The 15086-nt window shown below is 38.2% G+C and overlaps 1 protein-coding gene across 2 annotated transcripts in view; it reads left to right on the top strand.

Moving 5' to 3' along the window:
• LOC128314832 (uncharacterized) overlaps positions 1-12129 on the top strand; it is a 75623-nt gene extending 63494 nt beyond the window's left edge. For both annotated transcript variants that reach the window (XR_008296930.1, XR_008296931.1), the window contains one exon: positions 5733-12129. The gene's annotated coding sequence lies outside the window, so the exon portion shown is untranslated. The remainder of the gene's footprint in view (positions 1-5732) is intronic.
• Positions 12130-15086: the final 2957 nt, after the last annotated feature.

Raw genomic sequence — 15086 nt, forward strand, 5'->3', positions numbered from 1 at the left:
ACATCTCCAAAGGCAAGGGAATTAAAAGCAAAAATGAACACACTATTGGGGGCCTCATCAAGATAAAAAGCTTCTGCACTGCAAAGGAAACAATCAACAAAACTAAAAGGCAACTGACGGAATGGGAAAAGATATTTGCAAATGACATATCGGATAAAGGGCTAGTATCCAAAATGTATAAAGAACTCACCAAACTCCATACCCCCAAAACAAATAATCCAGTGAAGAAATGGGCAGAAAATATGAATAGACACTTTTCCAAAGAAGACATCCAGATGGCCAACAGACACATGAAACGATGCTCGTCACTCATCATCAGGGAAATACAAATCAAAGCCACACTGAGATACCACCTCACACCGGTCAGAGTGGCTAAAATGAACAAATCAGGAGACTATAGATGCTGGCGAGGATGTGGAGAAATGGGAGCCTTCTTGCACTGTTGGTGGGAATGCAAACTGGTGCAGCTGCTCTGGAAAACAGTGCGGAGGTTCCTCAAAAAATTAAAAATAGAACTACCCTATGATGCAGCAATAGCACTGCTAGGAATTTATCCAAAGGATACAGGAGTGCTGATTCATAGGGCACATGCACCTCAATGTTTATAGCAGCACTTCCAACAATAGCCAAATTATGGAAAGAGCCTAAATGTCCATCAACTGGCGAATGGATAAAGATGTGGTTTACATATACAATGGAATACTAGTTGGCAATGAGAAAGAATGAAATCATTTTATTTGCAGCAATGTGGATGGAACTGGAGGGTATTATGCTAAGTGGAATAAGTCAGTCAGAGAAAGACAGATATCATATGTTTTCACTCATATATGGATCTTGAGAAACTTAACAGAAGACCATAGGGGAAGGAAAGGCAAAAAGAAAATTGTTACAGACAGAGAGGGAGGGAGGCAAACCATAAGAGACTCTCAAATACAGAGAACAAACTGAGGGTTGATGGGGGGTGGGGGAGAGGGGAAAGTGGGTGATGGGCATTTAGGAAGGCACTTGTTGGGATGAGCACTAGGTGTTGTATGGAAGCCAATTTGACAATAAATTAGATTAAAAAAACAAGAAATACAACTTTTAAAAAGATGCCATTGCCTGAGTGTCTCTTCCCCTTGTTCCACTTCTGACTTAAGTGGAATCAATTCAGATTGCTGGTTCCAAGTGTCTGACAAGACCGCTGAGTGTTTGAAGGACAGCCCCTCTTGACTTACTGGGAACCCATCCTTAGGATCAGAATGAATGGGAGGTCTAGATGAGAAGTAAGGGGTTTTGGTTTTTCTCTAGGATTAAAGAGTAGGGGGTAAGGAGGAAAGCTATAGGTGAGACAGATCTCCTTGACCCTCATCATGCTTGTCTAAGTTCAACTCCAGCTTTATTATGGGAAAATAGATGCCCTGAGAAGACAGGTCCCAGGAATGAAAGGATGCTCAGGAGGAGTTGTGTGAGGATGTCAGCTGGCTCTCAAAATTGGAACTGTCATTCCCTCCCTAGGTCTCAACAACCTAAGGAGAAGACCATTGTTGATGACCTGTCTTCAGTATAAAGAGTAAATGAGCCATAATTGGCAACTTTATTGCCAGGAGGACACGATGTTTATTCAGCTACTTCAAATTGTCTCTGGGACTAGAAAGAACCTATTAACCAAGTGAATAAATATATTTAAAATGTTTCTGTTAGGAAGCTAAAGGTCAAATTCAGACCGTTCCATACTAGGGTTTTCAGATTTAATAATAAAAGTACATGATATCGGGGTGCCTGGGTGGCTCAGTCAGTTGAGCGTCCAACTTCGGCTCAGGTCATGATCTCATGGTTAGTGGGTTTGAGTCCCACATCCGGCTCTGTGCTGACAGCTCAGAGCCTGGAGCCTGCTTTGGATTCTGTGTCTCCTTCTCTCTCTGCCCCTCCCCCGCTCATGCTTTGTCTCACTCTGTTTCTCAAAAATAAATAAATGTAAAAAAAATTTTTAAAAATACATGATGTCCAGTCAAATTTGAGTTTCATATAAACCATGCATAAATTTTTAATCTGAGTATGCTTTGTGCAATATTTGAAACATAATTATACTAAAAACTGATTTGTTGCTTGTCTGGTATTTAAAATTAACTGAATATCCTGTGTTTTATTTGGCAACACTACTCCATACACAACTTCTCAGTTTTTTCAACTTTTTAATTAAATTGTGACCAAGAGCTAGAAGACGCCGTATCAGAGCACAATTTTTGGGTTGATGAAAACGGATGGGAGACATTCCTGGTTAATAATGAAGGAGAACAAGCTGCATTTTTCTTCTTAGTAGTTTCTTAAACTAGGTTTCCAGATTGACCTATTACACCTCCACTTTGTACATGTTGCTAGCTTGTCCCATTTTACCAATTTATTTCATCCCTGGAGACAGAGTGAGCAATGTCTACAATGTAAGGAGTTCCCAGTCGCTTACAGAATGGTGTCAGCACCATAGAGCTGGCTGTTAAGTTCTACTGAAATGCTATGAAACCTGCACTAAATGTTCATAAAGGAGAAAAACAGCAGCACTTCAGGGAGGCCTGGGGGGTGGGGGTCCATTCGCTAACGTGATGTAGAGGCTCGCCTGGAATCATCAGCTCGTGGGTACAATGGTGTCATGTGACACCAGGTTGGGAAGCTATTTGAACTGTTCTGCTGCAGAAGCAGGGAGATAATCTATCTGCCCTGGCATCCGGGAGCACCTGCTGCCATTTTCACAGTTGTGCTATAAAAGGGGTGGATCAGACCTTCAATCTCCTTGTCTGGACCTTGGCTGGTTACTTGGTGACTTCAAGTCCCTGTTTGAAAGGAAGTGACATACCAGTCAGAAATGTACTGGGGAAGTGTGGACATATTTGAAATGTAGGAAAGATCAGCACAGAATGCAGAACCTAGGTGATTAAAGAGAAAGGTCATTTGAAAGATTGCTGTTGGGGCCAGATTTCCCTCTCTTGGAAAACAGGGTTTCTAGGAGCCCGGACTGGAAGATGCTGTTACCTTGTCTCTCCCTCTCCTCAAATTCACTGTTCCTAACCTCAAATTAGTTATACCTTCCCACCAAAGTCAGTTACCACCCTGAAGTCTCTACACGAATGGTCCCATATTTACATGAACAAATGTTTTGGTAAAACACTAAACATGTCCTGGTGGTGTTATCTGCTGCTTCAGCAGAGGCCATCCTGGAGTAGTCCCTCCTCTCTTATCAAGCAAGTCTTCAGGTCTTGAGGCATCAACCTCAACAGAGTCTCTCAAACTCACCTCCTGCACATTTTCACTCTCTTAGTTGAGAACATTATTTTGGCTGCGTCTTATGTTTTCTGAGTATATTATGATCCTTAGGCTGCATATTTTAACATTTGCTTCTTCTTCCTTCCTTTGTATTTGCCCAGTTTATTTTAACCAAGACTTTAAAACTTAATTCAATCTTAAGTGTCTTTGAGAAGCCCTCTTTCTCCAATTATGTCCAGTTGCTTGCCTGTGTGTGCCCAACTCATGTGAGCATAACTAACGGAGTATTTGGCCCAGTGCATAACAATCATTAATGTATTTGTCAGTCTCTTTTCCTAGACGCTAGGCTCCTGGAAGACAGGGGCCTTATTTTATTTTTCTTTGTATTCCTTGGAGGTCTTAAGAAGCATTGTAAACTCCACACACCCAAAATGGAACATTGTGTCTTTTCTTTCAAATTTGGTCTTTTTAAATATATTTTTTAATCAGTTGTTGGCTATGACATCCACCAGTAGCTTAAATTATAGTCATCTCCATCCACTTTCAAGTCCATCATTATGTTCTTTTGATTCCAGCTACAAGATATATCTTGAATCTCTTCACCTCCCTTGTGACCACTCTGGTCTAAACTAAGGGTTCTTGACCGTGGGTGATTTTGCTCCCACAGGACATTTGACAATGTGTGGATACATTTTTGATTGTCATGAGTGGGGGAAGGTGCTACTGGCATCTAGCGGGTAGAGGCCAGGAATGCTGCTAAACATCCTGCAAAGCACAGGATAGCCCCACAATAAAGAAGTATCTGATGTAGAGTATCAGAAGTGCTCTGATGAGAAACTCAGCTCTAAGCCAGCATTTCTTACTTACCCCCGTGAGTCAGCACAATACCCAACTCACTGCATCTGTCCTTCCACACCTTTGACCTTTCTTCACATGACAGCACATGGACCGTTATAAATGCTAATTTGATCATGTCATCATCCTGCTTGAAATCCTAGTGGCTTTTCTGTACTTTTAGGGATAAATTGCAAAATTCTTAACATGGTTCACCAGCCCTGGTGGTGTAACCTTTGCCAAGGTCCCTGGTGCCACCCATGCCTCTCTCCCCTCACTGCCTATGCGCTATGTGTGCTGGCTACTGGCCTTTCTCAATCCCTTGAAATCAGGGGATTCTTCCCTCCTTAGATCCTTGGCACTTTCTATTTTCTTTGCCCAGAAGTCTCTCCCTTTTCCCTTACTTCACTTCACCTAAATCCTCCAACTCCTGTAGATTTCAGCTCAAATATTATCTCAACTGAGAGGCCTTTCCTTACTTCCCAGACAAGCTGTTGGGAGCTCAATGCTTGGGAGCACCTAGGTTGGAAAGCATGCTGCATTTTCATTTTGCAGTACTAATAATTAATGGTAGCTAACTAGTTGTGCAATTGTTGAAAGTCTGGCTCTTCTGCTAGTACATAAGCTCCAAGGGCAAGGACTACATCCCCAAAGCCTAGTGTGGTGTTTGTACCTTGGAGGCCTGCAAATGAATATTAGTCAAGGATGAAACCCCTGGTAGCTACCTACCGTGGTTCCTGGTGCCTAGTAGGCACACACTACATACTTGATGAATTACTACATACATGTCCTTGAATATAAATGCTCTCCTTCTTGACTAGGAGAGATTTTAGAAGTCTGTGTGCAGTTCTTGCCCCAGTAATTCAGGTCAAAGACATGCTCTTTTGAAAGGTGTCCCTTCATTTTACTTCAGTTTCAAGTTTATTTATAATGACAAGTAAAAGTGCTAAAACCACTTACTACCAGATTGCAGCTGGTGATCCTCTAAGACTCTGACTTCAGAAAGTAAATTTAGACACTCCCTGACTCATAAGAAATAATTGCAGTTCTCATTGAACAGAAGGTGTGGAAAAGACAATTACCTTTGGGCAAGTTGGCTGGCCCGAGCCCGTGTTCTCACCTGTGAAATGAGGGTAATAACAGCACCTCCCACACAGTGTTGTTGTGTGAACTGAACTAACAGTTCAGTGTCTGGCACCTGGTGGGTGCCATGTAGGCATTTGCCATTACTCTCAACTCACATTTTGGATCTTCATTCTCATTTGGGGATTACCAACCTCAGACTTAGGAAGGTTTTACCTGGAAGGAGGAAACTGAGTCCAGGGTGAATGATGGAACTAAATCAGGGATCACACAGTCTGCACAGAAAGGGGGCAGGAGGCGAATATAAAGGGGTAAGTGGGCCTGGTGGGGATGGGCAAACTAGAAATACAGGCTGTCCCAGGATACTTGGCATCCCTTGTGGAAATTGGAAAATCAGAACTTCCAAATTTTCAAGAGAGCTGAAATCCTCATTTTATGCAACATCTTCAATGTTCAACATCGGCAACTAAAAGTTTTAAAACCTTATTTGAACTAAATAAAATACAGCTGTGGTTTGGATGTAGCCAATGTCTGCTAGTTGGTGATCTCTACTGAGAGATTATCTGGTTGCTCTATAGGTCTGGACCAAAAGAACTTCAGACAGCAAGCAGCTGAATTCACCAATGATGAACAGTAGTCTTTCAAAATCACATAAATTTTGGAGTACGTAAGAAGAACAAAAATGAACAAGTGTTTCCATTTGCCCCAAAAGGAAAAAGGTACATCCTACCTACTATAGACTGTAGTCTTGTGGAAAAGTTTAGCAAACAAATCACTTGTCTATATTTGTACAAGCTAGAGGTAACTAAATTTGACAGTGGATCCAATTAATTAAAAACTATCCTGAAGTAACTTCATTTCCTTTTTTGATCCAGTTATAAGATTGAAAGAATGGTCAACAACACTACTGAAATTCAGCAAGACACTTAATCTTTTTTGTTTGTTTGTTTCATTATTCCTTTGAATAAGAGGGAAATACAGGTTAAATGATGATGCAATTAGGTATAGGTGTTGAGCACTGATCCCTGATGCCTATTTATTTAAAGACAAATCTTCCTATTTAAGGCCTAAGTAACAATAAGAAAAAATTACAGGGGAAATCGTTCTCAATGAAATCAGATTTTAGAAAGAAATGGAGAAAAATGCATAGGAAGGGAAATCAACCTGAGGAGGATGAGAGTGGTGTGGCTGGGACTGTGAATTGCGACCATGTCCCAGCTGGGGCTTCTACTCTTTCACTGAGGTCTTCAATAATGGCATGTATGTCTCATTTTCTGGCTTCTGCCTTCTCTGTTGCTTACAGCTGCCTCCTGCTAGATTCATCCCTAGCACTGGTCCCTCTCGGCCCAGACTCTAAACTAATCCTGTCCAACAAACTTATTAGCAAGCTGTCACCCCTAGATTCAGATCAAGAAATGCTGTCCCTGTGCCCCCATGACCTTGCCCAGCAGAAGCTCTTCTTAGCCCCTGTTTGACAGGACTGGGTTTCCATTGTGTTTCCTGTCCTATTTTTGCTAATTCCTCTTCCAGGGATCAAGCTTTCTCTTTGCACATTTTAAATAATTGTAGCCCTTGGGAGAGCTCTCCTGGACCTCAGCTCCTTTTCTGTCAGATTCTCAGTTTCTTCCGTCATAACCCCCCAGAATAAGATTTCATTATATGTTTTTGAAAATATGAGGGTCATCGGTGACCAAATTCATGGCTAAATTGGTCATGTCTTTGGCTTTTGTACCTGGCTTACTCCTCCAAGTACAGCATTCCTCTGCTTACCCTGCCTTCTACCCTTCTGGTCATGACCCTAAAAGTCATTCAGGTCCTGGCTTCTTCATTGACCTAAGCTACTCTGGGGTGCTATAAGGAAGATCATGTCTTGTATCCCAATCCTCGGATATGACTAACAGCAGGCATGGTGCTCACACTTGTAGGTTACAGTGAACTGTGGGACAAAATCAGGATTCAGAAAAATTTCAACAAGTAGAAGTTAACAGGAAATGTCCTGATCTGGATCAACACACCCATTTGCTCCAGTGAAGAATGAGAAATATGTAGCTTTGTGGCATCTCCTGTTAAGAGGACTTTTGGATTTTTAGTGCATTTTATTAAAAAGTTATCTCAGTGTGAGTCATTAGTTTGTGAAGTGACTGCCAAAAAAAGCTTAGAATGAGCTCAGAATGCATTAATACAAGTATAGAAGTTGGAAGTGGAAAGTGATAGCCCCACTTTGTGCTGTGCTGGTTAGCCACACCTGGAAGCTACATGTTCAGGGAACTATAAATAATTTTGGACATAGAAGTAAGATTCAGGATGGTGATGAGATGAAAAGATTTCCAAAATGAGAATTTATTGAGGAGCTAGAGAATGATTGGCTTTCAGGAGAGGTTGGGGGCTAGAAAATGTTTTCAAATGTAATGAAGAACTATTACGTGGGAAACTTGTTTGTATGATCCTAAGGAGTTGACACTAGGGCAATTGAGTGGGATATTTAAACAAAAACTTTCCAAAAGTCAAACTGGCTCTCACATAAAAAAAGGCTGTTTTGCAATTAGAGGACATCTCTGCCATTGGAGGTTATTTAAGCACAGATCAGATGACCACTTGGTCAGGATACGGTAGAGAAAAGTCAAACATCAGGGGGCTTTGCAGTTATGTGACCTTTACAGGTCCTTCCAAATTCAGGCATTCTGTGATTCTAGGTATGTCTTTTAAAAACAGATCTCCATTTGAAGAGTAGGAACTTCTGCTTAATGAATATCAACTCTACAAAGATATTTCAAATAAATTGCCTCATTTATTATGCACAACAATCCCATGTGATGGGTATTATTATTTTAATTTTCAGAGGAGGATATTATGGTTAGAGAGATTAAATATTTTCTTTCAGATCACACCTATAAGAAAGGTGGGATCTAGGGTGAGCCTAGATCCTTGTCCTATGAAAGGATTCAGTTCATTAAAACTTCTAAAACTTTGAAGTCTTATGAAGGTAGTTCTGTGGACTTTAACCTTGAAATATGCTATGAAGGAAAGAGACCTATCCTGGAATGCAAGAGACTTGGTATTTAGAGCCAATTCTGCCAAAAACATGGTTCACCACCTGGTCTTGGTTTCCTTGATAGTAAAATTGGGGTATTGAGTAGATGATATCAAAGGCTCTGTCTAGATTTAACATTTTATAGTTTTAAAATGGTTAGTTAAGATAATTAAATTGAAATGCACATCTTTATTTTCCCAAAATACTTTGTAAGGTTTGAACACGGTTCTCCTATATCCTTAACCATATGGAGTCTTGATACTATAGAACTTGACCCCTAGACCACATTCTCCAAGACTCCCATTTCCTTGCTAAGCCAGCTTACAATAACAAACACAGCAAAGATTATCCAAGACAGTTGTGTTCACCAACATCCCATGTGTTCCTTTCCCAGACTTCCTTGTAGTTATATTCGAGCTTATATTTCCAGCTCAGGCTGAAGGTCTATGAAGAGACACATGGTTAAAAGTAGGCACGTCTCTTCCATGTCTCTCTTCTGCCTTGGCTGAGCTGGTAGCATCACGATAAGGAAAGTCTAGATCCCTGAGTCCGTGGATAGAGACGTTACCAAATGCTTTCAATATTGAGTGGGTGACATACAACATTTACTGAGACAAGTCACTGAAGTTTTTAGATTTTATTTGTTACCACAGCTTAGTATGACAGATGCATATACTTTGCATTGATTCCCAGAAATGTAAATAAACAAAATGTACCAATTAAAAGGCAAAAGTTTTCAGATTGGATTTAAAGGGCTGACCTAACTGCTGGATATAAAGAACCCAAGTTAAATATAAAGGCACATGTAGAGTAAAAGAATAGAAAGAGATTAGCTTTACTACCCCTAACCACATGAATGCAGGAGTAGTTATGTTATTACCAAAATAATTGTCTGAAATATGTCAGAGTAAAAAATAATACTAGGAATAAAGAAATTCATTTCATGATGATAAAATATAATTCAACAAGAGGACATAACAATCCTAATGTTCGTATTTCTAAACATTATAACAGATAACAGAGTTTCAAAGTACTTGCAGCAAAATCTGATAACACAGGAAGAATAAACAAACAAATCCATAATTATATCCAGAGATTTCAACAGCACTCTTCCAATAATAAATAGAACAAAGAGAAAAAATCAATGAGTATAGAAGACTTGAATAGCACAATTATTCAATTTGACCTAATCAACAATCATATATATCTCTATGCAACAACAGCAGAATATATATTATTTTCAAGTGCACTCAGAATGTTTGGCAGAAAGTATTAATATAGTATTAAAATCCAAATTATATAAAATATGTTATTTTTTAAAAAATATTTTTAATGTTTTTATTTATTGTTAAGAGACAGAGCGTGAGTGGCGGAGGGGCAGAGAGAGAGAGAGGGAGACATAGAATCTGAAGCAGGCTCCAGGCTCTGAGCTGTCAGCACAGAGCCCAATGTGGGGCTCGAACTCATGAACTGTGAGATCATGACCTGAGCTGAAGTCAGACACTTAACCAACTGAGCCACCCAGAGGCCCCAAGGCATGCTCTTCTACCACAATGAAATCAAATTAAAAATCAATAATGGGAGGATATCTGGACAATCTCCAAATATTTGGAAGCTAAATTGCACACTTCTAAATAATCCATGGGATCAAAAAGAAATAAAAAATTAGAAATTATTTTGAATTGAATGAAAATTAAAAGAAAACACACAGAAAATGTAGGTTGTTGCTAAACAGAGCTTAGAGGGAAATTTACGCTATTAATGTCTGTATTAGAAAAGAGAATGGGCTCATATCAATGACCTAAGAAACTTAACAAACAACTTTGAGAACCTAGAAAAAGCAGAGCAAATTAAACTCAGACTGAACAGAAGAAAGGAAATAATGAAAATCGGAGAAGAAATCAAGAAAATAGACAAGAGAAAAAACTACAATCAATGAGAGATTTTTATTGTTATATTTTTTTGTTTATTTATTTTTGATAGAGAGAGTATGAGTGGGGAGGGGCAGAAAGAGAGGGAGACACAGAATCCAAAGTAGGCTCCAGGCTCTGAGCTGTCTGCACAGAGCCCAATGTGGAGTCTGAACTCACTAACCATGAGGTCATGACCTGAGCCAAAGTCAGATGCTTAACCAACTGAGCCACTCAGGCGCCCCAAAAGCTTTTTATTTTTAGATCAATAAAATCAATAAATTTCTAGTCAGACCAAGCAGGAGAAAATAGCGAAGACACAAATGATCAACATTGGGAATGAGAGATGGGACTTCATTATAAATATACCGATATTAAAGGGAAAATCAGGAAATATTATCATCAATTTTATGACAATAAATTTGGCTATTTAGATGAAATGGACAAAGTGCTTGAAAGACACAAACTACCAAAGCTCACTCTGTCAAGAAAGAGATAGCCTGAATAGCCCTGTTGGGAGAAAATTCTCCATGTCTCTGGTGTTTCTACATGTCTTTTCAAAGACATTTGTATACTGAACAGCCTTGGAAGATAGAAATAGTGTCTCCTTTTGGAGCAGACAGTATGTTTTTTTTGCTCTTCAGAGTAAAAGTCAGAAGACAGGTTTGCTAGCAGCCTGTATAGTAAATAAAAGATAAACAAACACAAGATTAAAAAAATATATTTTTGTGTTTCCTAAACTAGGGGTTCCTCAGTTGTGACACAAATGCCTAAGGCATGTGAACTTTTGAGGTTGGTCTTTCTCATGTCAGGGACTTCTTAAGATTTTGTAAGGACAATACAGATATCTTTCTTCTTCACCCTCCTCTTTTCTCCTCATTCCTCTTCCTTTTCTTCCTGTTTGACTTTTTCGCTCTTAAAATGTTACTGGCTTTATTGAAATATTATTCCCATACCATAAAATTCTTCCATTTAAAGTGTACAACCCAGCTGTTAGTAGCATATTTACAGAGTTGTGTAAACATCACTATAATTTTAGTAGACATTTCTTATTCCACACCAACCACTAACCTACTTCTGTCTCTAAAGATTTACTCATCTGGAGATTTCATGTAAGTGGAATTATACATAAGGTAGACTTTTGGGTCTGGCTTCTTTTATGTTTTCAGGATTTATCCTTATTGTAGCCTGTATCAGTACATCATTCCTTTTTTATTGACACACAATATTCCATTATATAGGTATATCGCATATTATTCATCCATTCATCATTTCATGGACATTTGGGTTCTCTTTATCTTTTCACTGTCATGAATAATACACGTTCACAGCTATGAACATTCATATGCAAGCCTTTGTGTGGACATATGATTTTCATTTCTCTTGTGTATATAACCAGGGGTGGAATTACTGGATCATGTGTTAACTCTATATTTTGTCTTTTGAGAAATAGTCCAGCTGTTTTCTAAATCATATGTACAATTTTGTATACTCATTAGCAGTGTATGAGGGTTCTAATTTCTCCACACCCCCATCTGTATTTGTTATTATCTATCTGTCTGATTATAGTTGTCCTGGGCATGAGAAGAAGTATCTCTTCATGGTTTTCATTTGCATTTCCCTAAAGACTATTGACATTAAACATCTTTTCATGTGCTTAATGGTCATTTGAATATATTCTTTGGAGATTAATCTGTTTAACAGGCAACAACCTCTCTGACCTTGGCCACAGCAACTTCTTACTAGACAGGGAAACAAAATCAAAAATGAAGTATTGGGACCTCATCAAAATAAAAAGCTTCTGAGCAGTGAAGGAAACAATCAACAAAACTAACAGGCAACTGACATAATGGGAGAAGATATTTGCAAACGACATATAAGATAAAGGGTTAGTACCCAAAAATTTATAAAGAACTTATCAAACAACATGCAAAAATATAATCCAGTGAAAAAAATAGGCAGAAGACATGAACCAACGCTTTCCCAAAGAAGATATCCAGATGGCTAACAGTCACACGAAAAGATGTTCAACATTACTCATCATCAGGGAAATACAAATCAAAATCACAATGAGATATCACCTCAAACCTGTCAGAATGGCTAAAATTAACAATTCAGGAAATAACAGATGTTGACAATGTTGCAAGGAAAGAGGAACCTTTGTGCACTGTTGGTGGGAATGCAAACTGGTGCAGCCACTCTGGAAAACAGTATGGAAGTTTCTCAAAAAATTAAAAATAGAGCCACCCTACAACCCAACAATTGCACTGCTAGGTATTTATCCAAAGGATACAAAAATGCTGATTCAGAGGTGCACATGCACCCCAATGTTTATAGCAGCATTATCAACAATAGCCAAATTATGGGAAGAGCACAAATGTCCATTGACTGATGAGTGGATAAAGATGTGGTATATATATATATATATATATATATATATATATATATATATATACACACACACACACACACACACATATATATACACACACATATATATATACACACATATATATATATATAATACTAATTGAAAATCAAAAAGAATGAAATCTTCCATTTGCAACAATATGGATGGAATTAGAATGTATTATGCAAACTGAAATAAGTCAGTCAGAGAAAGAGAAAGATCATATGATTTCACTCAAATGTGGAATTTGAGAAACACAACAGATGAACATAGGGGAAGGGAATGAAAAATATGATAAAAATAGAGAGGAAGGCAAACCATAAGAGACTCTTAAATACAGAGAACAGACTGAGGGTCACTGGAGGGTATTGGGTGGAGGGATGGGCATTAAACAGGGCACTTGCTGGGAGGAACACTGGGTGTTATATGTAAGTGATGAATCACTAAATTCTATTCCTGAAACCATTATTACATTATATGTTAACTAACTTGGATTTAGATTTAAAAAATTAAAAAAGAATGAATGCTTTCTTTTTGTTAAATGCATTTTCTGTATCTATAAGGAGAATCATATGGTTCTTATCCTTTCTTTTATTAATGTGGTGTATCATATTCATTGATTTCCAAGGATTGAACCAGCCCTGTAGCCCAGGAATAAATCCCACTTGATCATGGTGAATAATTCTCTTAATGTACTGTTGAATTTCATTTGCTAGTATCTTGTAGAGAATTTTTGCATCCAGGTTCATCAGGGAGATTGGCCTGTAATTCTTTTTTTTTAGTGGGGTCATTGTATGGTTTTGGAATCAAGGTAATGCTGGCTTCATAGAATGAGTTTGGAAGCTTTCCTTCATTTTTATTTTTTGAAACAGTTTGAAAAGAATAGGTATTAATTCTTCTTTAAATGTCTGGTAGAATTCCCCTGGGATGCCATCTGGCCCAGGACTCTTGTTGGGAGATTTTTGATGACTGATTCAGTTTCTTTATGGTTATGGGTCTTTTCAAATTTTCTGTTTCTTCTTGTTTCAGTTTTGATAGTGCATGTTTCTAGGAATTGTCTATTTCTTCTAGATTTCCCAGTATGTTGGTATATAATTTTTAATAGTATTCTCTTATTATTGTTTGTATTTCTGTGGTGTTGTTTGTGATCTATCCTCTTTCATTCATAATTTTATCTCTTTGGGTCCTTTCTCTTTCCTTTTTGATGAGTCTGGATATGGGTTTATCAATTTGTTTATTCTTTCAAAGAATCAGCTCTTGGTTTCATTGATCTGTTCTACTGACTTTTTTTTTTTTTTTTGGTTTCTATATCATTTATTTCTGTTCTAATCTTTATTATTTCCCTTCTGCTGGCTTTAGGCTTTATTTGCTGTTCCTTTTATAGCTTCTTTAGGTGTAAGGTTAGGTTGCGTATTTGGGACCTATCTTGCTTCTTGAGATAGGCCTGAATTGCAATGTACTTTCCTCTTAGGACTGCCTTTGCTGCATCCCAAAGGGTTTGGACTGTTGTGTTTTCATTTTCATTGGCTTCCATGTATTTTTTTATTTTTTCCTTTAATTTCCTGGTTAACCCATTCATTCTTCAATAGGATGTTCTTTAACCTCCATGTATATGAGGGATTTCAAAATTTTTCTTGTGGTTGACTTCAAGTTTCATAGTGTTGTGATCTGAAAATATGCATGGTATTATATCAATTATTTTGTACTTGTAGAGGGCTGCTTTGTGACCCAGTTGTGATCTATTCTGGAAAATGTTCCTTGGGCACTCTGAATTTATACGTTAAGTCCATTTGGTCCAGTGTGCCAATTCAAAGCCACTGTTTCCTTGTTGATTCTCTGCTTAGATGACCTGTCCATTGCTGTATGGGTGGCATTGAAGTCCCCTGCTATTATTGCATTATTATCAGTGAGTTTATTTATGTTTGTGATTAATTGATTCATATAGTTGGGTACTCTTAAATTGGGGGCATCAGTATTTACATCTGTTAGATCTCCTTGAAGGATAGACCACTTAATTATGGTATAATCCCTTTCTTCATCTCTTGATGCAGTCTTTGTTTTAAAGTCTAGTTTGTCTGAATTAAGTGTGGCAACTTCAGCTTTCTTTAGATCTCCATTAGCATGATAGATAGTTCTCCATCCCCTCACTTTCAATCTGCATATGACTTTAGTTCTAAAATGAGTCTCTTATAGGCAGCATATAGGTGGATCTTGGTGTTTTTTTTTAATCCATTCTGATACCCTATGGCTTTTGATTGGAATATTTAGTTCATTTACATTCAGAGTGATTGTTAAAAGATATGAATTTAGTGCCATTGTGTTACCTGTAGAGTTGGTACTTCTGGTGATGTTATCTGGTCCTTTCTATTCTTTGATGCTTTGATGCCTTGATGCTTTAGTCTTTTTCTTTTTTCTCCACTCAAAGAGTCCCCCTTAAAATTTCTTGCAGAGCTTGTTTAGTGATCATGAACTCTTAGTTTTTGTTTGTCTGGGAAAGTCTTTATCTCTTCTTCTATTCTGATTGATAGCCTTGCTGGATAAAGAATTCTTGGCTGTGGGGCAGCTGGGGGGCTCAGTCAGT

Source organism: Acinonyx jubatus, chromosome A2 (assembly GCF_027475565.1).
Source record: "Acinonyx jubatus isolate Ajub_Pintada_27869175 chromosome A2, VMU_Ajub_asm_v1.0, whole genome shotgun sequence".
Classification (NCBI taxonomy): Eukaryota; Metazoa; Chordata; class Mammalia; order Carnivora; family Felidae; genus Acinonyx; species Acinonyx jubatus.